The sequence below is a fragment of the Carya illinoinensis genome, chromosome 1 (genome assembly GCF_018687715.1).
Source record: "Carya illinoinensis cultivar Pawnee chromosome 1, C.illinoinensisPawnee_v1, whole genome shotgun sequence".
NCBI lineage: Eukaryota > Viridiplantae > Streptophyta > Magnoliopsida > Fagales > Juglandaceae > Carya > Carya illinoinensis.
In genome coordinates this window covers 32,255,531-32,279,496 of record NC_056752.1, presented here as the reverse complement: position 1 = coordinate 32,279,496, position 23,966 = coordinate 32,255,531, and the positions used below count along the sequence as shown (strand labels likewise).

At 36.3% G+C, this 23,966-nt stretch overlaps 1 non-coding gene and 1 pseudogene across 1 annotated transcript; both read left to right on the top strand.

The window, feature by feature from the left end:
* The first annotated feature begins 302 nt into the window (after positions 1-302).
* Positions 303-5,971, top strand: LOC122288160 (annotated as a pseudogene).
* Positions 5,972-23,606: 17,635 nt separating this feature from the next.
* On the top strand, positions 23,607-23,715 carry LOC122293597. The gene has a single exon (XR_006237313.1). It is a non-coding gene; the product is annotated as a small nucleolar RNA R71 (small nucleolar RNA).
* Positions 23,716-23,966: the final 251 nt, after the last annotated feature.

Sequence of the window (23,966 nt, the reverse complement as noted above, 5' to 3'; positions counted from 1 at the left end):
AACCTTTTTTCTACAAGCATTGCAAGGTTCAATTGATTAGGAGATGTGTACCCAAGAAAGAGATAGAGTCAATCCTAAGATAGTGTCATTCATTAGAGGTTGGCGGGTACCATGGAGTGAACAAAACAGTAGCTAAAGTGCTACAATCAGGTTTTTATTAACCCACCATTTTTAAGGATACTTATGCTTTTGTTTCTTCTTGTGATAAATGTCAAAAGAGTGGTAATATTTCCTGAAGAAATGACATGCCATTAAATAATATACTTCTTGTTGAGCTATTTGATATTTGGTGCATAGATTTCATGGGGCCATTCCCTCCTTTCTCTAATCTTTTAGTACTTGTAGATTATGTTTTCAAATGGGTAGAGGCTATGGCTCTCCCTACAAATGATTCTAAAGTTGTGATGAATTTTTTGAGAAAGCATTCACTAGATTTGAAACTCCAAGAGCAATAATTCGCGATCGGGGGAAACCTTTTTTGCATCTGGCAATTTGAGACATTCTTAAGCAAATATAGTATCACACACAAGGTTGCAACTCTATACCATCATCAAACTAGTGGACAAGTAGAAATTTCCAACTGAGAGATGAAATGAATATTGGAGAAAATCATGAGCAACTCAAGGAAAGATTGACCCAAAAAATTAGACGATGCACTATAAGCATACTTGTGATATCCGCTCATTCTTTCTTCTTCTTAATTATGAGCCTCATTCTACGTGCTGAGCTTCAATCTATATGCCGAATCTCGATCTACGTGTCGAGCTTCGGTCTACGTGCTAAGTCTTGATCTACATGCCAAGCTTCGATCTATGTGCTGAACCTTATCCTGCATGCTGTACCTCAATGGCGTGTTCCAAAAGTTATCTAGTAGATTTCAAAGTAAGATAGATATTTTAAAACTTACAGATATTTTAAATATTAATCTATAGGAGATATTTCCAGTATTATTAGATAAGCTTTTTTTCAAGTAACACAATTATAATATTTTAATGAGCTCTAAAAATATTATAATTTTGGATAAATACTTAAATTAAATATTTTAGTTATTTTAAAATATTAAGAGATTTGACTTTACGTTCAAAGCTCTAAATTAATTTAAATGATTTTATTCTCTTTGAGTAATTAACCATACTTCATCATTTTAAATAATGATGAAGAAATATTATTTTATAAACTGTAATTTATAAAATAATATTCTTTCTTAATTCCTCACAATGTTTTATTTAAGTGTTTTATTTTAAATAAAACACTTACGCGTTTTCAAATCAGTATTTAAACACATTGTTAGATCTTTTTGAGGATCCCGAAACGAAGGACTTGGATTAAATACCCAATCTCCTATCCTTTTCTCTTCACTTTTTCCTTTCTTCATTCTCTCTCTTCTCTCTTTCTTCTCCATGCCCGACGTACGCATGTTGTTCCTCCTCCACCGTTCGGGTTGCACTTCCAACCGGTGGCACCTCCAACTACCGTGCCTCCCCTCCACCACCGGCCTGTTCCTCTCCCATGGGAAAACACTACCCCACCGATGGTGAGCTACACCGGCAGCCTCCTCTCTCTCTTTCTTCCTCCAAGCAAATGGGTCTTAGAGGTTATTCCTCCTCCTAGCACCGCCATACAAGGCCAAAACGATCACCAAGCACCACCAATGGCTTGACCACATCATGAGCTTCCTCCCCATGTCCTCCTTTTCCTCTACCTCTCTCTCTTTCTCCAATGGGTTCCCACAACTACCCATTCGGTTGCACCACTGTGCACCGCCATGCACGGCTACCCACGGTGTTTCACCACCACCATCTTGTTCCTCTCATTACCACGACCATCTCCAATAAATTCCATGCCCAACGGAGCTCTCCCTCACTCTCCAAGGCATGGGTTGCATTTCTTGTGGCCGATCCGCCACCGTGAGCCACCTCCCGGCCACCACCTCGCAACCACAGCTCCACCACATCTTCCTCTACCTTCCCCTAGCTTTCCATGAAGTTCTATGGTCTTCCTCCACCTCAAGCAACCTCTCTTCTTCTCAGAATCACTGTTCATAGCGTGATACCGCCGTGCTCCACCACCTTTGACCATCACGAGGCCAACTTGAGCCTTTCCAAGACAACGCCTAGCTATTCTCAAGCCCAAGCTGCCACTTTACATGGTGGAAAGCCACCTACGCGGTGTTAACTGCCACGTACGACTGCTCTGACGCTTCGATCGTGACGTGTAGCGAGCGACGCACAGGTTATCTTGTCGATGGTATAACCCTCTATATCTAGTTATTTACTTTTAAAGTAGTTAATTGGTTGGACTATAGACTGTGTAGTTAGTATTTGTGGAGTTCGCTGCGTAGTTGTGAAGTGAAGTGTAGCTGTGAAGTGTTGGGCTTGACTGTGTAGTGTTGTGGACTGTGTTGCGAGTATGGGTGTGAGAGGGATGCCGTAGTTGTGATACGGCATGAAGTGTGAAGGGAGTACGCATGGAGCGTACTCTGTATATTGTAGAGATGCACTATGTGACGTGCATTGTAGTGATGTGTGGCATAGAATGAAGAGAGTATGCTTGGAGCGTACTCTGTGTAGTGCAGCGATGCACCGTGTGATGTGTGTCATGATAATAAGTGATGTAACGAAGGGAGAACGCATGGTGCATACTCCATGTCACGTAGTGATACACCATGAGGTGTGTATCGTAGCGATGTGTGTCGTAGTGTGGATGGAAGAGAGTTCACGTGAGTGTACTTTATGCTATGTCGTGATACACCGGACGGCGGAGCGGAGAAGTGTGGAGTGTATGGTGTAGCGTCAGGAACTGTGTAACAGTGTCCCGAAGCAGTGACGATATGGCCTGCAATCCAAGGTGATGGGTGTCACCTTGTGATTGACTTGTGGCTGGAAGTACGTCATGTGAAGTGGTAAAAAGGTATCAGAGAGTGCAGCGGAAGCATGATGGACATCGTGCTGTAACTCTAAAATTTGTCTCGAGCTGCATAAGGTGACAAAGGCGCATTTGTGAATGCAGTCCTCTTGTTAAGTGGCAGGAACTATGTAACACTGTCCCAAAGTAGTGGTGATGTGGCCTGTAGTCCGAGGTGACAGGTGTCACCTTGTGGTTGACTTATGGCTAAGAGTATATGGAAGTGGTGAAAAGGTATCAGAGTGTGTAGCGAAAGCATGATGGGCACCGTACTTTAACTCGAGAATTTGTCACGAGCTACATAATGTGACAGAGGCACATTTGTGGATGCAATCCTCTTGTTAAGTGGTAGGAACTATGTAACAATGTCCCGAAGCAGTGATGATATGGCTTGTAGTCTGGGGTGACAGGTGTCACCTTGTGGTTGACTATGGCTAAGAGTATATGAAGTGGTGAAAAAATATCGGAGAGTGCAGCGGAAGCATGATGGGCGTCGTGACGTGACTCGGGATTAGTCTCGAGCTGCAGGATGTGATAGAGATGCATTTGCAGATGCAGTCCTCTCCTATCAAGTGTTGGGATGAACTTGTACAGGGCCGGGAAGTAGGAAGAGTCCTATCAACGGGGTTTGAGTAAGTTGGTATTGGAGTATGGAGCTTGTTTATACAAGCGGGCATTCATTACAATTATAAGTTGTTCTTAGGTGATAAAAAGGGATAAGATACAGGTGTCTCTGGCGAGACACGCGTACCAGACAGGTTTACCATATGTAATAGGTAATCTTTCCTGAGCATGGTTACATGGTGTTTTAGCCCCAGAGTTGGCTTGAATTCATGTAGCCTGACTGGTTGAGAATGAGGATTTAGTATGGGCTAGGATACGTGAAAGTAGTGACGAGTATATCATATAAGGTTGGGACGCATGACTCTATCAGTCGGAATCATGCATCGGAATGTGGAAATAGAAGAATGAGATGGAGGTCTTAGTGTCTTAACCCTAAGGTGAATCACGAGAATTCACTTAAAGGAATAAGACTCTGAAGGTTTTAGTATAGTAAATGGCATGTAAAAGCCCAGGGATAGATGAAGAGTGTTCCAAGTAAGGCATAGTTCTATTTTTAGAATAGTTACTTATGCATTAGATAGATGATGACGTAAGGTTATGTGTATGCATGTAGGTTGCCATCTGACACGCACACGAATGGACTGCATGGATTGAGTATGGCATGAAGTCCAGGTAAGTATTGCATTCATACCCTTCTAAAGTTTTCTTTATACAATGAAGAAGAAAATGAAATCTTTTCTCTAAAGGGAAAATGAAACTTTTCTCCACGAAGACACACTTTATGAAAGAAAAAGAAAATGAAACATAAGTTTCCAAGTATAAGTACGTATCGGCCCTCCTTGGCAGCCCCTTTTCAAGCACCCAAAGTATGTACGTTTATGCATGTGAATGGATGCTATACGTAGTACATATTGTATGTATGTTCATGAAAGGAAATGAAATGAAGCTTTAAAAGACATGTAAGAACTGTAAGGACTAAAATTGTAATGGATTGTTTCTAAAACAACTTTTAAGAAAAGAAAGAAAACTTTTTTTTTAAATAATTTTCTCTCGTAAAAAATGACTCTTTCTAAAACAACTTTTAAAATAAAAGAAAGAAAACTATTTTCTTTTAAAGAAACTTCTTTTAAAACGACTTTTACAAAAAGAAAGAAAACTATTTCTTTTAAATGACTTTATGAACATAAGAACTATAAGAACTGTAAGGACTGAAATGAAAGAATGGACTGTAAAGGAAAGGAAAGGACTGTAAAGGAATGAATGAACTGAATGCATGATGTATGAAGATACATAATGGCCACATGAATGGAATGGAAATGGTACCCATGAATGGATTGGACTGGGCAGATTGTAATGTCGGGTAAGTAGTACTGGTAGTGCACCCAGTTTTGCACTCTGACGGAATGGATTTCCAACCCGTGGCCACGGGTGGAATCAGGTCCAAAAGACCGCTAACCCCAACACACGGGGCGTACCAATGTGCTATGGCCAATGAAAGTGATAAGAATGAACGTATGCATGTTAAGAAGGAATGCATGTATGTACGTAAGGAAAGATGAGCACATGAATGTATGTATGCATGAATGTACTTAAGGAAAGATGAACACATAAATGTATGTATGCATGAATGTACGTAAAAAAAGAAGTATGCATGAACATATTCTTTAAGAAATGAAGGCAGCGATGTATGGGGAATTGTTTTAAAGAAGAAAGTATGTTTTTAAAGAAAAACTCCACCTCGCAACGCTTTAAAATGAAAAGAATGCCGATGCATGCTATGTATGATATGAATGTATGGAATGATAACTGCATGACTAAAAACCTATGTTATTATATTTTAGCTGTATGAAGTAATGCTTACGAATCATCGACTCATTTTAGTTTTTATGTGTGCCCTCCCAGGGACAAGATGAGCATGACAGGTCAGGATGGGCACAGCCCAAGGGAAAGAGCACGAAGGCCTAGACAAGATATTTTGTACGAGAAACTTTAATTATAAAAATTTAATGTTTTCCACTGTAAACTTTTAATTAAGAAAAATGAATTTTATTTATAACATGGAGTCTTTTGTATCCTGGCATGAATGAAAAAAGAAATTTAAAAGGAATCGTAATTCCCGTCAATTTTTATCAAAATCGTTTTGAAAAGGACCCACCACAAGGACAGGTGTTACAATACTGGACAACCTTTAAAACGCCAATTGGTATGTCCCATTATCATCTAGTTTTTGGGAAGGCATGTCACGGTGGAGTTGGAACACAAAACTTATTAGTCTATCAAGACTCTTAATTATCATATGGAGGCAACATGTTAGACGAGGATATTAGAACTCAATGAGATGGATGAGTTTCGGCATGAAGCCTATGAGAATGCTCGCATATATAAGGAGAAAACCAAGAGATGGCATGATAGACACATTCTCAAGAGAAACCTTGAAGTTGGCCAAAGACTTCTACTTTATAATTCTAGACTTCACCTCTTTCCTGAAAAATTAAGATCTTGATGATCTAAACCATTTACAGTATCAAGAGTTTTCTCGTATGGTGCCATTGATGTTTCTAACAACTCAAAAGGCACATTCAAAATTAATGGTCAACTTCTAAAGCCCTATTTCGATGGAGATTTTAACAAGCAAATATTCTCCATTGATTTGCTTGATCAGTGATTCAAAGAAGGAAGCATCAAGCTAAAGACTATAACCAAATACTTTTCGAGAGGCAACCCGAATTTCTTTCCATTATTTTATTTTATTTTTTTCTTATTATTTTACTTTTATTTTCTTTTTCATTTTTCCACTTTGCAAATTTTTATTTTTTGTATGCTAAAAATAAAATAAAATAAAAAAGGGCATCTCCGTGTCGCTACACTAGAAGAGCCAGCTGCAACATGCAAGAAGGCAGCAATTGAGCGCCGTAGTGCCCAAATGACTACCTCCAATGTTGTTCCCTACTCCAGACTTAATCACACTTTTGTAATACTGCCCCAGACCTACCATTGCATTCATGAAACATTTTCAAGGAAGTTTACTTTTATACTTTCATTTTTTTATCTCTTTTGATTCTTCACGTTGGGGACAATGTATTCTTTAAGTTTGGGGGTAGGAGTCATTTATTTTTGAGTATCTATTTATCTTTTTAAAAAAGTAAAAAAAAAATGTATTTGTATATTTAAAAATTTTGAAACCCACAAAAAATTTTCTTTTCATTTTGTTTTGTTTTTGGGTTGATGATCACAAGCCTATGATATTACCTGATTGAAATTGAGTTAGATTTATGGAAAATGCTAAATTTGTCTTGTTTTGCGCTTAATTCTTATGTTAGCTTGATTTATTTGAATTCCTTTGAATACTTTTGCACAATACAATGATCAATAAGTTGCTTTGTTGGCTTAGATTATATTTATGTGAATTAGATATTTTCTAAGACCTGAATGAACTCTAGAACCTATTTGATAATCTCTCAAGGTGAAATCCTAGGCAACAAACCACTAGGGAAATGATCTAAGCCATCTTTGAAACCTTTGAGCTTTTCAAGCCTACCCAAATTATCTATCTCTAGTCACCCCTTTGAACCTTAAACACATTGGCCATTTTTCTTTCATTAACCCACATTAACCACACCTTTTGACCTATAAACACTCATCCTAATTTTTCAAGAAAATTTGTTATTTGCTAGTCATTGGAGAAGCAAAAAAGTTTGTTAAAGATTTAAAAGAGCAAGAGCAAGTTTTGTTATTCTATTACAAAAATATATATATACAAATAACACAACTTGAATTAAAAAACAAAAATTTTGGGGGTTGTGGAATTGAAAAAAAAAATAAATAAATAAAAAGAAGAAAAAAAATAGATGAATAAATTGCTCATAGGTTGCTCTAGGAAGTAAATGTAATATTTTCTTTGTCTTTTTTGTCTCTCTTCATTGGTGAAGCTTGTGTTGAATTTTCTTGCTTTGAATTCCATACCATTTTTTTTTCTTTTGCCATGACCCTTAGCTGAACATTACAAGCTTTTATTAACTACGCATGCTCTTGAATCAATCTAAAAACTTGTTAAATGTTTAGACTTTTCCTTGAATCAATTTCTTTATGCAATTCATGAGGCAAACATTGTGATAAATCAACCTATTATCTTTGTTTAATTTTTCTTTTCTCTTTTTCTTTTTATCCCAGGACTAGCAAATCATAAGTTTTGGGGTATTAATTATCAACTAGGAACAAGGGGCTTGTGCGAGCACATGAGGTACATGTGTCTCCCCGTGAGAGGTGTGTGGCATCATTTGCCACCACTTCCAGCTGAATCAAAGTAGTTTGAGTTCCACTGCCACCGTCTTCACCATTATCACCCAAGTTTACTCCTTGTCATGGTTTTCACATTTATTTTTGGAGTTTTTTACTGGCTTTTTTCTTTTGAGGACTTCAATCCTTAGATTTGCCTGCACAAGACAATCAACCGGCCTTATCCAAACAGCCTAGGAGACTACCATAGTCAAGCCCACCACCCATTCGTGGTCATGATCTTGTTTTGATCGGCCCATGCAGGAGTTGCACATAAGAGCTCATCCACAACTCTACTGTTTTTTGTATACTGCTTTTTTAAGAGATTCATGCTTTTTCTTTGACATCATTTGTTTAATGTTCTATAAAATTTGCTTCGATTAGATCTTACAGAGCACATTGATCATAATAGTTCATTACTGACTTGCTCTAAAAACCACCCAAAGTGGTGATATATAGAATCTTGGCATCGCTACAAGAAGTATGGGATCGACCTTTTTTGGCCATCAGCAACTGGGCTTCTTGTCACTATAAATTAAAACCCAGCTAGATATATATATATATATATATGTTATAAAACTAAAGATAAGTAACAAATGAATGAAAGATTGCAAAAGAGAAATAGGAAGATTGAGAGATTGCAATATACTTGGCTCTTCAAGAGCTCAATATCATTCACTTCTCTCTCATTTCTTGTGTCTTACAAATGATCATCAAGACATCCTTTTATAGGCAACTCCATGGTGGTTTTTTGTGCCAACCAAGTTACATGCACAACAACCAAGTAACCTGTATAACAAACTATCACATGCATATCAACCAATTCATATGCAGAACAAACTATCACATGTACAACAAACACAATAAGATGTGGTCTACATAGTCATCCACCAAATGCATATATTTATAACACTCCCCCTTAGATGACCATAAATAAAGAATATGTCTCGTTAAAACTTGCCAAAGAAAACTCAGTGGAAAAAACTTTTGGCGAAGGAAAAAGAGTACAACATTCTAATGTGTCTTTCAATGCTTTAAGATTGCCTTATTAAAACCTTGCCAAGGAAAAGCCAGTGGGATAAAACCTTAACAAAGGAAAAAGAGTACAATTTGTCTGATTATTTTCTACCCCTCAAATGTATGTAGAGCTTCAATGTCTTTGTAGTGAAAGATCCTTGCATTGATGCATCTCAATATTGTGTACCAACTCTTTAAAAGATATAGTTGGTAATGTATTGGTGAATAGATTCGCCATATTAATTCAAGATCATTTTAATATTAAATTCACTACTCTTTTGGAGTTGCTGGAGTTCCTGTGTATAACCTACTTAAGGCCAGACAATTACTGCAAGGCTATGAGGCTAGCTCTCTTGTCTCTTGTAGAAAAATTCAAATGTGTCTGTTGGAGATGTTGTGTCAATAAAGACATGAAGATTTTTGAAAAACTTTAAATTTCTATTTAAAGGATCATCATTTCTCATCAAAAACTCATGAAAGAAGGATATTCACTAGAGAAGAAATCCTCACATTATTTCTTGATCTTGCCTTTGTTTATCCATAACAATATTATGGTTGAACAGTTTCCTTCCATCAATGTTAATCTTATGATAGAAGTAGAATCAAGATTTCTTAGTGCTCAATATGCTGCCTATGTTACAACTATGTCTCGAAGGTTATTAGCGAGAATTAATAAGGTCAACCAACTTAATAATAAAATATTTGAGTTGTGTCAGAAGCTCTCTATGAAGAGCCGTAAGAACAAGAATCTAAAGTAGGAGAATAAGGAGCTAAAACAACTTGCAGAATGGTAAGACCGTGATCTTCAACCACGTCTAGAGGATCTGGAAAGAGAGAGAGCTCAAATAGAGGATTAGCAGTGGAAGATATTTGAAGAAGTCCAACGTCTTAGAGAGTGATGACAAGCCACATTTAATTTCGTCGGCCTAGTAAATAACAACAGGCTATATGTGTTTAGCGTATCCTGTATCAAGATATGTAATTTTGAATTACTTTCATGATTCTCTCTATAAATTGAGTATTCAGCTCATCTTTATTTGCATCCCATCTTTTTTACTTTTTTGTAATTAGTCTGCATTCTTACTCTACTATTTCTTTTGCAATGACTTAGCAATCTTCTTGTGATCAATATATGAGGTATTTTTCACATCGTTCACCAGTTGTTTCTACATCTGCCATACATGCTATAATACAACACGAAAATGATCTTACTGATAAGTCAAATGATGATGCTATATACGAGCTTGTGAGTCTCGGTACCTGATACTGATCAACCATTGTCGCTTTTTCTTGACGACTATAATCCAGAGCTTGTGATGTTGACAAACTCAATAAGAAAATCTCTATCCTTCAGCAACTTCTTTAGGAGTCTAACATGATGGTAGGAGCAATCAAACAAGAGAATAAGAATTTAAAATCCTTGCTTGACTCTTCTTTCTGATTGCCTACTCATTTAGATAGGGATGGCATGCAAATCTTTGAAGAGCAAGATCATTTAAAGAATTAGGCAAAGAGTCTCAAATTTCTGTAATTTTGTTTCGAGATAATAAAATAATATTTCACAAATATTCATATTGTGTTTCTATCTTTTGGTAGATGTTTTGTGTACTCCCTTCTATTTCTCATTTAATCATGCACCATTGCTTACAAAACTGTAAAATGAATATGAAATACTAATTGCATTTAAGAAATGATATTTCAGGACTAATAATTTCATTCATCTCTAACCTTGAAGCAGAAAGGATTTCTCATTTAGATTTCAAATATGTGCAGTTTTCATGTATTCTTTTGGAGTCTCAATGACATTTAAATTATCTACATATATTGCAATGAAAGCTAATATAGATACTGAAAATGTATAAAAAACTGGATTACTCTCAAACAATTTGTTTCACATGCATTTGGATTGCTTTTAGATCATATAAGGATTTTTGAAGCTTGATAGAATAAATACTTCAGGACTATATGCTTCATGAATTTCATATCTAGTGATCCATATCAAGATACAGTTAACCATGCATACCCAAACTCTTTGTAACTATCAAGCTAATAAAAATCTCAATGTAATTTCATCCACTTCAGGGGCATATCAATATGTGGTTTTTATGAGAAACCGAGTCGTAATTTATATATCACATTTTCATTCCCTTTGTACAAATACCAACTAATATTCAATAAGCATCACCCCTTAGGTGTTTGGACTACCGATCCATATATATGACATTTTACTAGTGATATCAATTGTGCAGGAATTGTTTCTTTCTATTTTGACCAATATTTCTACGTCGATATTTTTGAACGGTCTCATTTTTTATTTTTCATTATTACTTCTAGTGACATCAAATGAAAATATATTGTTGACAACAATTCTTATTTCTATAAAATAATTCTCTTGTATTTACATAATGTATCAAGATCTCGTCATTTTAGATACATTTTCCTCTTCGGGAGATAACCTTTAGGAGATACTCTTCAAGAGTTTCTTTCTTAGGGGATTACTCTTCAGGAGATTTTGTTTTGGGAGAATTTATACAGAAAGTTTGGATGGATCTTATAGTTCTTATTACTTGTTTTGCTGGTATGGCCTCTTTAGGAACACCGATTTCCTTGTGTTTTTCTCTTTTGGGATGTTTTATCCTAGGCCTTATATTCATTTTACTACTAAATTTCTTAATTGTCCTATAGGGACTTCAATCCTCGTTAGGATCTTAGCAGCTAGAAAATGAGACATTTTTATATTCTTGCATCCATCAATTAATTTACAATGAATGATCATTTGAACTTCTAGTTCACATAAATTTAAATGATAATCAAGATAACGTTGAATTGTTTCATCTTATTTTCTTTGGTGCTTCTGGCAATTTTTCTCCTCCTCATGGTGGGAAGACTTTATAGTAAAAGAATCTTCTGATTCTTTAATGGATGTCCATATGAAAATTATTCCACTTATCATAATTAATTTCAGATGATCAGGTTAATCATGAAAAAACATAAAAATATTTTGAATCATAGCACTTGGGATGCATCACAATATTTGATTCAATAGTTGCATAATATAATCCAAAAGAGAAAGCTGATAGTTTTTTCAATATGAGTTTCTAGCCTGAAATTATAGAAGTAATATAAAGATATTCATTGCTACCTTTATTGATGTTTTCAACGTGATAACCATTATGGCAAATATCTTTAAAACTTAGTAAATCTTCTAGATTTTGAAGAATACAAAGCATCGTCAATACAAAAATTTGTTCCTTCTGGTAACATTATATATATTAGCTTTTCTGGAGCCTTCATTCAGGTTAGATGAACCGAATATTTTATTGATGTTGGCTTTATTTAAAGTTAGACATTGAAAGTATTTCTTATCTTTAATAATTGTCTGTTATGCAACTATCTTCTAGACACAAATCTTCACCAATAGTTTCAAAATTGATCAATAAATTAATAGAATCTCATATATGCTTGTAAACAAATGTATGTATAAAACATTATTAATACCAAAGAAAGTTTAACAAGAGGTATTAAAAGATAAAAACTTGAACATAATGTGATTACAATTTAGACGATCTTCTAAATCATTGTGGTTAGCAAAATTCATTTTGCCTTTTCCTCTTTTCTTCATGGATGCTTGATATAGATTCACCAAATGTTTGGACGTACAACAAGTATGTGATCAATGCCCATTCATACCACAACTATTTCTTTATAGTCTTATTCTTCAGGCCTTTGTTTTCATCTCGCTTTATCATGTTGTGGTTCCACTTCTGGTGGTATAGGGCATTTTTCTTTTAGAAGTTTTGAGTATGCTCTCCTTGATTCCAATAGGTTTTTTTTCTACTACTTCCATGTCCATAACCATTATTTCCTTTATTATAAAATGAGGTTTCCTTTGCTTCAAGGAATAAGGTAAAACTGGTTGGATGAAATTGTTGATTTTTCATTAAAAGTTCACTATTTTGTTTAGCCACAAACATACAAGATATTAGTTTAGAATATCTTGTGAAATTTCTCATTTGATATTGCTACTGCAGGAGCACATTCAAAGTATGAATATGTTATATATTTCATTTGAAACATATCTTCTTTAGTTTTTTTTTTCTCTCTCTACACAATTTCAATTGTGCAACTTCAGGTGCATCAATTATAATGAGCTTTTGGGAGGATCATGGCCTTTTGGTACACGTATCCCACAAAATCAATAGATCTTTTATTGTGGGGTGCTCAATAAAATTATTGGTTTAGGACGATTCTTCAAGGATGCTCCATTTCCTTTATAAGATTCATTCAACGAGATGAATCTTAGCTTCAATGATCCATGATGGATAATTGTTGCTATAAATATCAATGGCAACAGACTTGACATGATCTATGACAAATATATTAAGTATATAAATGGTATGTAAATTATGGGAATAAAAATTCACCACAGATATAACTGGTGTGTAAATTATGGAAATATTAATTCGCCACAGATAATAATAATCAGGTAATATAATAAAAATTAAGCATAAAAGTAAAAAACTGTAATTGAAAATACTTGCTTAATTGTTTCTTACCAGAGATTAAAAATCTGAAGAATACTATACTTGGCTAGAGTCTCATGTTGATGACGTGTTATAAAACTAAAGAGAAGTAGCAAATGCATGAAAGATTGTAAATGAGAAGTAGGAAGTTGAGAGATTGCAATATACTTGGCTCCTTAAGAGCTCAATATCATTCAATTCTCTCTCATTTCTTGTGTCTTATAAATGATCCCTAAGACATCCTTTCTATTGGAAACTCCATGGTGGTTTGTTGTGCCAACCAAACATGCACAACAAACCATCACATGCACAATAACCAAGTCACATGTACAACAAACCATCACATGCACAACAACCAAGTCACATGTACAACAAACTATCACATGCACAACAAACACAATAAAATGTAGTGTACATGATCATCCACCAAATTTATATATTTATAACAATATCTCTATTTCTATTATCTCTATTATAAAGAGGCTATCGGTTAATGAATAGTGGGTTTTGTCAAATTTTTGTTTCCATTTTTACCCTTATATCTGCCTAATGTTTTTATTTCATCCATCGTCATTTATTCCGTTTTTGAAGTTTTTTAAGTTAAAATTGGTTTTTAATGACTAGTGTCTATACTGTTCTGTGTTGTCAGTGTGAGAGGATGCTTTCTCGCTACCGAGCGTAGTGACATTATCTCTGAAGAATTTTAGACCACACAAAATTCCCTCTCTTTCATTCTTGGCTCCCCCTCCCTCCCAAGTTCTCTCTGTCAACACAGACCCCCTCTCTTCTCTCTCTTCACCTCATGGCCCTTACCACCATTAGTAGCCACAGGGTACTCCAGACAGGAGGGCTTTATCATACCTCGTTGTCTGATGCTTCTTTCTCCAATAGAAGCCAAAGCCCACAGAGAGAGAGAGAGAGAGAGAGTGAGGCTTCCGAATGTATTCCTCGCGCTCAAGGGAAACCATCTCGATAGAAACTCTGCTGGTTGGATTTCATGTTGATGTTTTTTCGCATCTCGTGTTTCAAATTTGATCATGTTTTGGGTTATTATTATAAGCAATAATTGGGTTTGGATTTTCACAGGTTCTGTTGGACCTATGTTTCATGCATTTGGGTGAGTCTAGATGGTTTTGCATTTTAGGGTTTTTGGGTTTAATTTTTTTTTTTAATAATTTAAATCTTTATTTATTTATTTTTAGCATCTAAATCTAGGATTCACTGATATTTTGGTTTTCCAGGGGCATCAATTTTTGCCCCTGTTCGACCGAGTGTAGTGATTTGAGTTCTCTCTTTTTCTTTCGTCAGTGGAGAGTATATCTATAAGGGCTCGAATCAACTTGGGCCGTCAACTAGGCACTTGGCCCACTACATTTGTAAGAATGGGGACCAATCTCAGAGGCCCAATTCATGGATCTAACCTATCCCCTATACCGACAAGTAACTATTTGAAAGCTACATTGGATAAAGGCGTTTACCATTTGATTTAAATCTCAAATGTATCCCTTATCTGTGAGCTTGAATATCAAACAGCACACAAGTCTGTTATCTCATAAGCAAAGAATTGATTACAAGCCTTATATATACACAAAGCTTAGGTATGTAGAGGCATTTGATTCTTTGGTATTGCAAAGAGTTGATTCAATCACTATCTTAGGCATCAGAGGTGTTCCTCCGAACCCCCAAGCCATCTTACCCTTTGGTTCTAGGTGATCTTACGTTAGTGGCAGTGAAACACATCCATAACAGTTGGTGTAGTCTATTCCCCCAGTCTTACTACTAGCATGCTTTTCACATGGCCACAACAACTCGATCATAAGCAACTAAAGACCAAGAAGTGTCATTAAGGAACATGACTTGTGAAAATGGAAGAAGTTGTGAGAAAACTCACCGCCGAGTTGGAAGAAGTGCGAAAGGAGAATGAAGCCTTGAAGACTAAGAGCGGCCCATCAAGAGAGGACCAAGGAGAAAGAGTGGAGATGGAAGCATACAATGCAGGCATGGGAAAGACCCCTCAAGAGAATGAAGAGATGAAGAAAATGCATCACGACCTACGGAGCTTAATGGACAAATATGAGGAAATGGCCAAAAAGATGGGGATGTCTTCTTTGGTCGATCAGTTACTATCTAGAACAAATCTGCCATTCTTCGCAAAAAACATGGAGGTCACTTTGCCTCAAAAGCTCAAAGTCCCCTTGGTAGATCTATATGACAGCTCTAAAGATCTTATGGAACATCTTGAGACTTTTAAAGCCCATATGATACTCCACAAATTTCTCGACGAATGTCAGGATTTCCCTTTAAGCTTGAAAGGAGTGGCGAGGGGTATGTTCAAGACATTGCAGCCAGGCTCCGTAGACAATTTCGATGAACTGGGCCAACAATTCTTAACCTAGTTCATGGCGAGCAGAAGGCATAGAAGAGTAGCCGCGTACTTGTTAACAATCAAGCAGAGAGAGGATGAAAGTCTAAAGCTGTATCTGACGCATTTTAATAAATAAAGAATGATGGCTGATGATCAAGATGAAAAGATTATGCTAGCAGCATTGCTCGAGGGTATTTGGCCGAGAAGTCCTTTCGTGGCCAAATTGGCTAGGAAGACTCCTTTCACATTACAGGAATTTATGGACGGGGCCAATGACTTTGTCAATGTCGAGGACATGCTTATCGCCCAGACTGCCCATTCAGAAGGAAAGAGCGAATGCGAACCGAGAGAGAATTAGAAGAAAGACCGAAAGGGAGGACAAAAGGCGAGAAGGGACCAACAAGACCCCAAGGTGCGATGGTAATTTAAGAAGGCATAATGGTGGATACTCTACTCTAATGTGCATAACCGAGATAAGGTGAAAGAGGTAGAGCAAGATAACGGGAACATGTGACAAACTGGGAAGTATTGTAGCTATCATAGAACAAATGGACATAGAACTGAAGAGTGCCATAACTTGAAGTGAAAAATTGAAGATATGAGAGATATTGGCAAGTTGAAGTAACTAGTCAACCAGAATGCTCTCCCCCCCCCCCCCTCCCCCAAAAAAAAAACAGCGTGCAAAACTCGATGACGAAAAGCCTGAGCACAAAACTCGACGAAGTGAAAGCTCTAGGCGACGAGAGATATGCAAGGTGGGCAAGGTATGAAGAAGTTTACAATGTGGAGAGACCTGTCAAACAGCATTGGGTACAGGTGTCTACCACAATATCTTTTGGCTATAAGGATTTTCGAGGGGTTGTATACCCACACGACGATGCTTTGATGGTAATGATGTTGGTGGCAAATTACACCACAAGGAGGATATTGATTGATAACGGAAGTTCAACAAACATCCTATTTTGGGATGCTTTTAGTAAGATGGGAATTAGTGCAGATCAGCTGTAACCTACACCGACTACATTACAAGGGTTAACCAGGGATGCGATCTAGCCCATGGGGTTCATTGCATTGCCAATTTCTATGGGGATGGATCCCTTTGTTGCCACTACTATGACAAAGTTCTTAGTGGTAAAATCTAGGTCGGCATAAAATGCAATTATCGATCAGATTACCTCGATGCACTATCTGAAGATGAAGTTCCCAACGAAGATAGGAGTGGGTGAGGTGCACGGCAAGCAGGTCTTGGCCCGAGAATACTATGTACAAGAACTCAGGTAGGAACAAAGAGAAGTGAGTGTAGTAGAGTTAGGAGAAGGGGCAGATATGATCTTTTCACCACCACTCCAAGTACTGATGATCGAAGTAGAAACAAGGGATGAGGACACCTTGAGACAGGGAGAAGTAGATGAACTTTTGGACTTAGTCACTTTTGATTCGGTTCACCTAGAGGGTTATGTGAAGATAGGAACTAGGCTAACGAAAGAGGAAAGGCAACAATTGACCACCCTCCTCCTAGAGCATAAAGACATCTTCACATGGAGCCACAAGGATATGCTCGATATAGGCGAGGAGATCATTGGGCACAGACTAAGTGTAGACCCAAAGGCTCACTCGGTCAAACAAAAGAAGAGAAATTTTAGCACTGAAAAGTACTAAGCAATCATAGAGGAGGTAGATAGGTTGTTAGCAGCTGGATTCATCAGAGAAGCACAACATCCAGAATGGTTGTCAAATATAGTACTAGTGAAGAAATCCAACAGAAAATGGCGAATGTGCATAGATTTCACAGATCTCAATAAAGCTTGCCCAAAGGAATGTTTTTCACTCCTGCAGATAAATTTGATTGTAGATACGACAACGGAGCATAAAATACTAAGCTTTATGGATACCTATTCAAGATACAATCAGATCAAAATGAATGAAGTGGACTAGGAGAAGATTGCTTTCATAATGGACCGAGGGCTGCAACAAGGTGATGCCCTTTGGCTTGATGAATGCTGGGGCAACAAATCAAATATTAGTAAACAAGATGTTTAAGAATCAGATCAGAAGGAACACGGAAGTGTACGTCAATGATCTACTGGTGAAAAGCATGGAGTTTGCCCAGCATGTAGAAGACCTTAGGGAGGCCTTCCAAGATTTGCGACAATATCAAATGAAACTCAACTCGACCAAGTGTACCTTCGAGGTACAATCAGGAAAGTTCATCAAGTTTATGGTATAAGAAAGAGCCATTGAGACCAATCCTGAGAAGCTCGGAGCGATAATAGAAATGAAGTCACCCACAAATCTAAATGACGTACAAAAACTGGTAGGAAGAATAGCAGCCCTCAACAGTTTTGTTTCCCAACCAACATACAAGTGCCTCCCTTTCTTTTAGGGTCTTAAGAATGCTCAAGACTGGGATACCAAGTGCGAAAAGGCGTTTACACAACTAAAAGAGTACCTGACTCACACACTGTTACTCAGCCAAACCAAACAAGAAGAGCCTATTTCATTGTATCTAGTTGTGACACCAGAGTCATATCAGCAGCATTAGTAAGAGAAGAGGAGGAAGGAACAGAAGCTAGTATACTATGTAAGTAGGGCCCTAACTGGAGTTGATGCCAGGTATCCAAAGATTGAGTTAGTCGCCTTCACCGTGGTGATAGCAGCAAGGGAATTACGACCTTATTTTCAATCCCACCCGATTACGCCCAAAAAATAATGTGGTCGTTATAGTACAGCTTTAGGGTGTCGATTCCACAGGGAGACAAATTAAAAGAATAGCAAAAGGAACAAAAAACTAAAGAAAAATATTAAACGATTAATAGAGAACTAAAATTAATTTTAAATACAAATTAAAGTGAAGCAAAGTACTAACGAAAGAAGTACTCAAATTTAACGAACAGTAGAGCGTTGGAAATCCCTTGCAGAAATCTGATATCTTAATTATTCTTAATTCATTGAATAATTCAATTGGGAACTCAATTCCCAAAATTCCCAATAAGAATGTGTAGATTTTTGAACCAAAATTAAACCAAATGTAACCATTTGGAAGATTACTCACCACTTTTAAAATACATAAATTATTATCCCTATTGAGAAAATCTAACAACAACAATATACTCATGGAGCAATATTGCAGCAAAGAACTAAATTAATATAGATAAATAATTGATCCAAACATAATCAAAGAATCAATCCATTCAATAGAGAAAGCATGACTGAATCCATAAATAGAATAAATTCTATGATTATTCGGAGAACAAAACATCAACAATGAATTAAGAATGATAAAACAAAAGGATTGTAGTAATCGAAAAATCAAATACATAACTTAAAAATATTATCTAATGTACAAGTTCATCCCTAGCCCTACTTGAAAATTTAGTTACCCATAAATATAATGGGCAACAAAAATCTCCAGAGAAAACTGAAGTGAACGACAGCCATGGAAGTGATTTTCTCTTCTCTTCAAATATACCTTTTGTGCCTCTACTCTCCATTTCGTGCTAATGATATGATTATATAGGGTAGGAAAGAAACTCTAATGCCTTCATAATTCCCATATAAACAAATTGCCTAAATTTTAGGACTAATCTTGGAAGCCACGTACATACTTCAAGAGTTTGAATTTGGAAATCTTTATTAGAGACAAATTTATAGCCCTTTAAGATAGATTTCTAGTGCATCAAGAATCGTATAAATCTGACATATGAGTAAAATGTTACGATCAAAATACTAAAATATATCCAGACCATCTCTACCAAATTTAAGATTTGGACTTCTTGCGGATTCCTCTTGTGATTTTTTTCTTTTTTTTTTCTTGATCCAAATTGCTCTCAAACCCCATGAAAGTCCTCATTTGAATTTGATTGGGCTTCAACTTGCTTTTTTATAAACTTTGAAATTAAACATAAAAAATTGCTTATGAGTAATATCCCAATGTAAATAGAAACTGAATTTAAGAATACACATTAATTCCTATGATTTCTATTCAAATTTTAGCATTTTAATCCAATAATAGGGTATTTAGAGTGCACTTCTGTACACTCATCACACTCCCCAACTTACTCATTGGTAGTCGCCAGCAATTTTCATGCTAAAACATCGGAAGAGACTAAAGAAAATCACACACAAAGGCCACCAAGTCACACTTTCTAGATTTACATATCAAAACAATCTAAAGAATTCAATAACCCATAAAGATCAATCCACCTATAGCAATTCACAGTGTGCATGTGTTCCAAGCCATAACCATCTTACCAGAAGCCCTAACACATGCAACATCAAGAACATCTCAAGCAAAAGGTTCAACTCCATAACTCACAAATATAAAAGTGTTTTGTGTGAGGATTCTCTCTATGGAGTTGACAATGGGTGTGCACACACTCTCATGGGGAATTAGGCAATTATGTACAAGTTACAAGCAAACATTGATCTTATGATAAGAACACTAACAAATGAGACTTCCACAACTCTTTCCAAAAGTTTTCTTAGGATCAGAACGGTCAACACAAAATGTTGTAACGTGGCTTGGGTTTGGGGCTATATGAAAACAAAAAAAGATGAAAATGATTCAAAAGACTTCCAAGTACATACAAAGAGAATTTTATTAAATATCTCAATAGACCAAACTTCTCCATTGATGTACTCTCCAACTTTTCAGATCATCAAATAATAATGCTTTTCGTTCTTCTTCCTCTTCTCTCTCTTTTTTTTCAACAATTTGATGGACAAACACATTCCACTTTGGTATTCTTGCAATTGCTACCCAACCTTTTTTGTTTTTTTTTTTTTTTTGGCTTTTGAAGCTCACTCAATTGAACACTTTGCAACTTGTACTCTTCTCTTTTTTTCTTCTTTTTTTTTTTTAAATTGAAAATGATAAAACAAAAAAAAATACAAATTCCACACCTAGTATACACTTGAAAGTAAAAAGGGTAGAAAAATCAATGTATAGATTATACTCTAATGTGGAGAGGCATGGATGATATGGGCATATGAAAAGAAAAAGCTACATATGTTTATTGGCTCAAAGTTGGCTACTAGGGGTCTATGATGGAAAGGGTTAGCTTGAAAGGCTCAAACGTTGATCCTAAGTTGACCTTCATCATATGCCATATATATCCACCATCTTACCACAAACCATGTAATGATATTCTCAAAAGAGGTGTCCAATTCAACAGATTAATGAATGCTTATCACAATTTACTGTATTTGTAGGCTCTCAATCCTCTCCAAACTCACATGAATACTTAAGCAAAAGAGTTCTCTAGCTACATGTGTCAAACCACCATCTTACAACAAACCTTGGATGAGTGCATTAAGGGTTCTGTGAATACTTCATTAAAAAATGATTATGATGGTTTGGTAAATTTACGAAGATGGCTAAAAATGTGAATGAGTACAGATGTGAAAATGGTGCATGTGTGATGCAAAAAATTGACAGATAAAATATGTCACAAAGTTCCAACAAACATTTTAAATACTGAATTTGCACCACCACCCCCAACTTAAATGAAACATTGTCCTGAATGTTTAAGAATCAAAATTGAATAGGGAGTAACTAAAAAGGGTAGAGTACACCTGATGAGTGACGATGTTAGCTCGCTAAGCACCAAAGATGGCATCCTAAAATGATGAAATGAAACTGTCCAGCAAACAAAAACAAAGAAAACAACAGCAAACAAAATGGAAAAGAAATAAAATAAAACAAAACAAAAATTAAACAAAACAAATCAAGAAAAACATACCTGGGTGGTGTGGTCAAGGTTGATAGACAGGATCCACAAGTGGAATGTCTTCCACTTCCGAAACTTGTTTATCAATTAATATTTTAAGGCATTGACCATTTACTTTAAAGATCTGACCATCCTTAGGATCCTCTATTTCTACCGCCCCATTTGCAAAAATATTCTTCAGTATGAAAGGACTAGTCCACCTAAACCAAATTTTTCCTAACTATTTATGATGTCTAGAATCATATAAGTGTATTCAGTCATTAAGCTTAAACGCCTTCCTAAAAATATTTTTATCATGAAATGCTTTCATTTTAACCTTATAGATTTTAAACTTAGGCAAAGGTTTCAATTTCACTCTTGGTACTTCCATACTTGAAGGAATCTGTTTTTCACCTTTCTTAGGCAACTCCTCAAATTTCAGTTGCCATGCCTGTCTTTCATAATCCTGAGGTTTATCAAAATCAGCACAAATATCAGGAATATCAGATGAATCACTAATAGTATCAAACTCAGAATTAACAAGGGAATATTCAAGGGGATTAAAATCATGAGTTGTGTGAACTCCCTTATCTATGAGTGCGTCAATCATGTACGTTTGGTGGCACTCGTCATCTATTGGCTGTTTCTCAATATGGAAAATATTGACCTCCATGGTCATGTTTCCAAAAGATAGTTTCATCAACCCATTCCTACAATTTATAAGTGCATTAGCCGTAGTAAGGAAATGTCTACCTAATTTGAGAGGAACCTTAGAGTTAGACTCAACAACCGACTGAGTGTCTAAAATTAAGAAATCAATAGGATAATAAAACTTATCAATTTGGATCAAAACATCCTCAACTATCCCTCTCGGTTTCTTAGCTAAACGATTAGCCAATTGAAGCACAACAGAATTAGGCTTAATTTCACCCAAACCAAGCTGCAATTAAATGGAATAAGGCATCAAATTAACATTGGCTCCTAAATCTAGCAAGGCTTGCCCAAACTCATGATTCTCAATACTACATGCAATCGTCGGGCAATCAGGATCCTTGTACTTAGGAGGAATTTGTTACTCGATTAGAGCACTAACTTGCTCTATCAGAAATGTTGTCTTCTTAACATGGTGATTCTTCTTAACTGTACATAAATCTTTAAGAACTTTTGCATAAGTGAGAACTTGTTTATAACATGCAAAAGAGGAAGGTTAATTTTTACCTGCTTGAGGTTCTCCAAGATTTCATTACTAGAATCCAAAGTTCGCTATCAGATTTTAAAGCTTGAGGAAATGGTACCTTAATTGGGTTCTTGATTACCTCGGCTTCTTAGGGGAATTTGGTACTATCATTGCTTTGTTCATCTTCAACTTCCTTTGCCTTATCAGTTGTTGTGATGTGTAAGGACTTACCACTTCTTGTCATAATGGCATTGACCTCTTTCAAATTTCCTTGTGCCATATGTTGACCTTGGGGTGTGGATTAAGGTTGAGAAGGGAACTTTCCACGCTCATTCACACTCAAATAGCTCATCATCTTGGATACATGGCTCTTTATCTCCTTCGTTTTCTTCAACAACATGTGTAATTAAAGATTCAAACTTTTGATTAGTTTTACCCTGTGCCTCAATAAAAGCTTGTAAAGAATCTTCTAAGGAGTTCCTAGAAGAAGAAGATGCATGATATGGTGCAGGATATGGTCTAGGCAGTTGTGCAGATGGCTGGTTTTTAGACTTTCAACAAAAGTTTGGGTGATTTCTCCAACCAGAATTATATGTATTTGAGTAGGGTGAAAATTGTTTTTTATACATGCCAAGAGAATTGCAATGTTCCTCGTCCACTACTCTCATTTCAGCAAGTGTTAGGAAATCTTGTGCAAGATGATCTACTCCCTGACAAATAAAACAAAGTTTAGAGGCATCAACTTGGGGAATAATACAAGCTTCCAGAGTTTCCTTCATCTTCAATGCCTTTAATTCTCTAGTTAGGCCCTCCATCCTTGCCTTCAAGTTATCTTCTTCTTTGAGATGATAAATGTCTCCACTAGAATGAGTTTGATTGGAGCGTGCTTGATTGGTATTGTCAAAAGCATTTGGTTCTGTCCAACTGTGAGCTTTTTCTCAAGTTCATTCAAATACTCTATTGCCTCATCCAGGTCCTTCTGCAAAAACTCACCATTACACATCATTTCAACAAATTGACTCTCTCTAAGAGTGAGACCTTCATAAAAATAGCTAACTAGATGCCAGCTTTCATAACCATGGTGGGGACAAAAGCAAAGCAGCTCTATAAAACATTCCCATGCTTGATACAAAGTCTCATTATCCTTTTGTGTAAAAGTTGAGATTTGTCTTTTCAAAGTATTAGTCCTATGATGAGGAAAGTATTTATTGAAAAACAGTTGGGTCATCTAGCCCATGACCCAATCGACCATGGTCTCAATGAATACATCCAACTTTTCGCCTTATCCTTCAGTGAGAAAGGAAAGAACTAAAGTCAAACAACATCTGCAGTGCCAGGTTGACCATGAAATGTAGTAACAATCTCTTCAAACTCCCTAATATGCACATATGGATTTTCACTCTCTAACCCATGAAATGTAGGGAGAAGTTGTA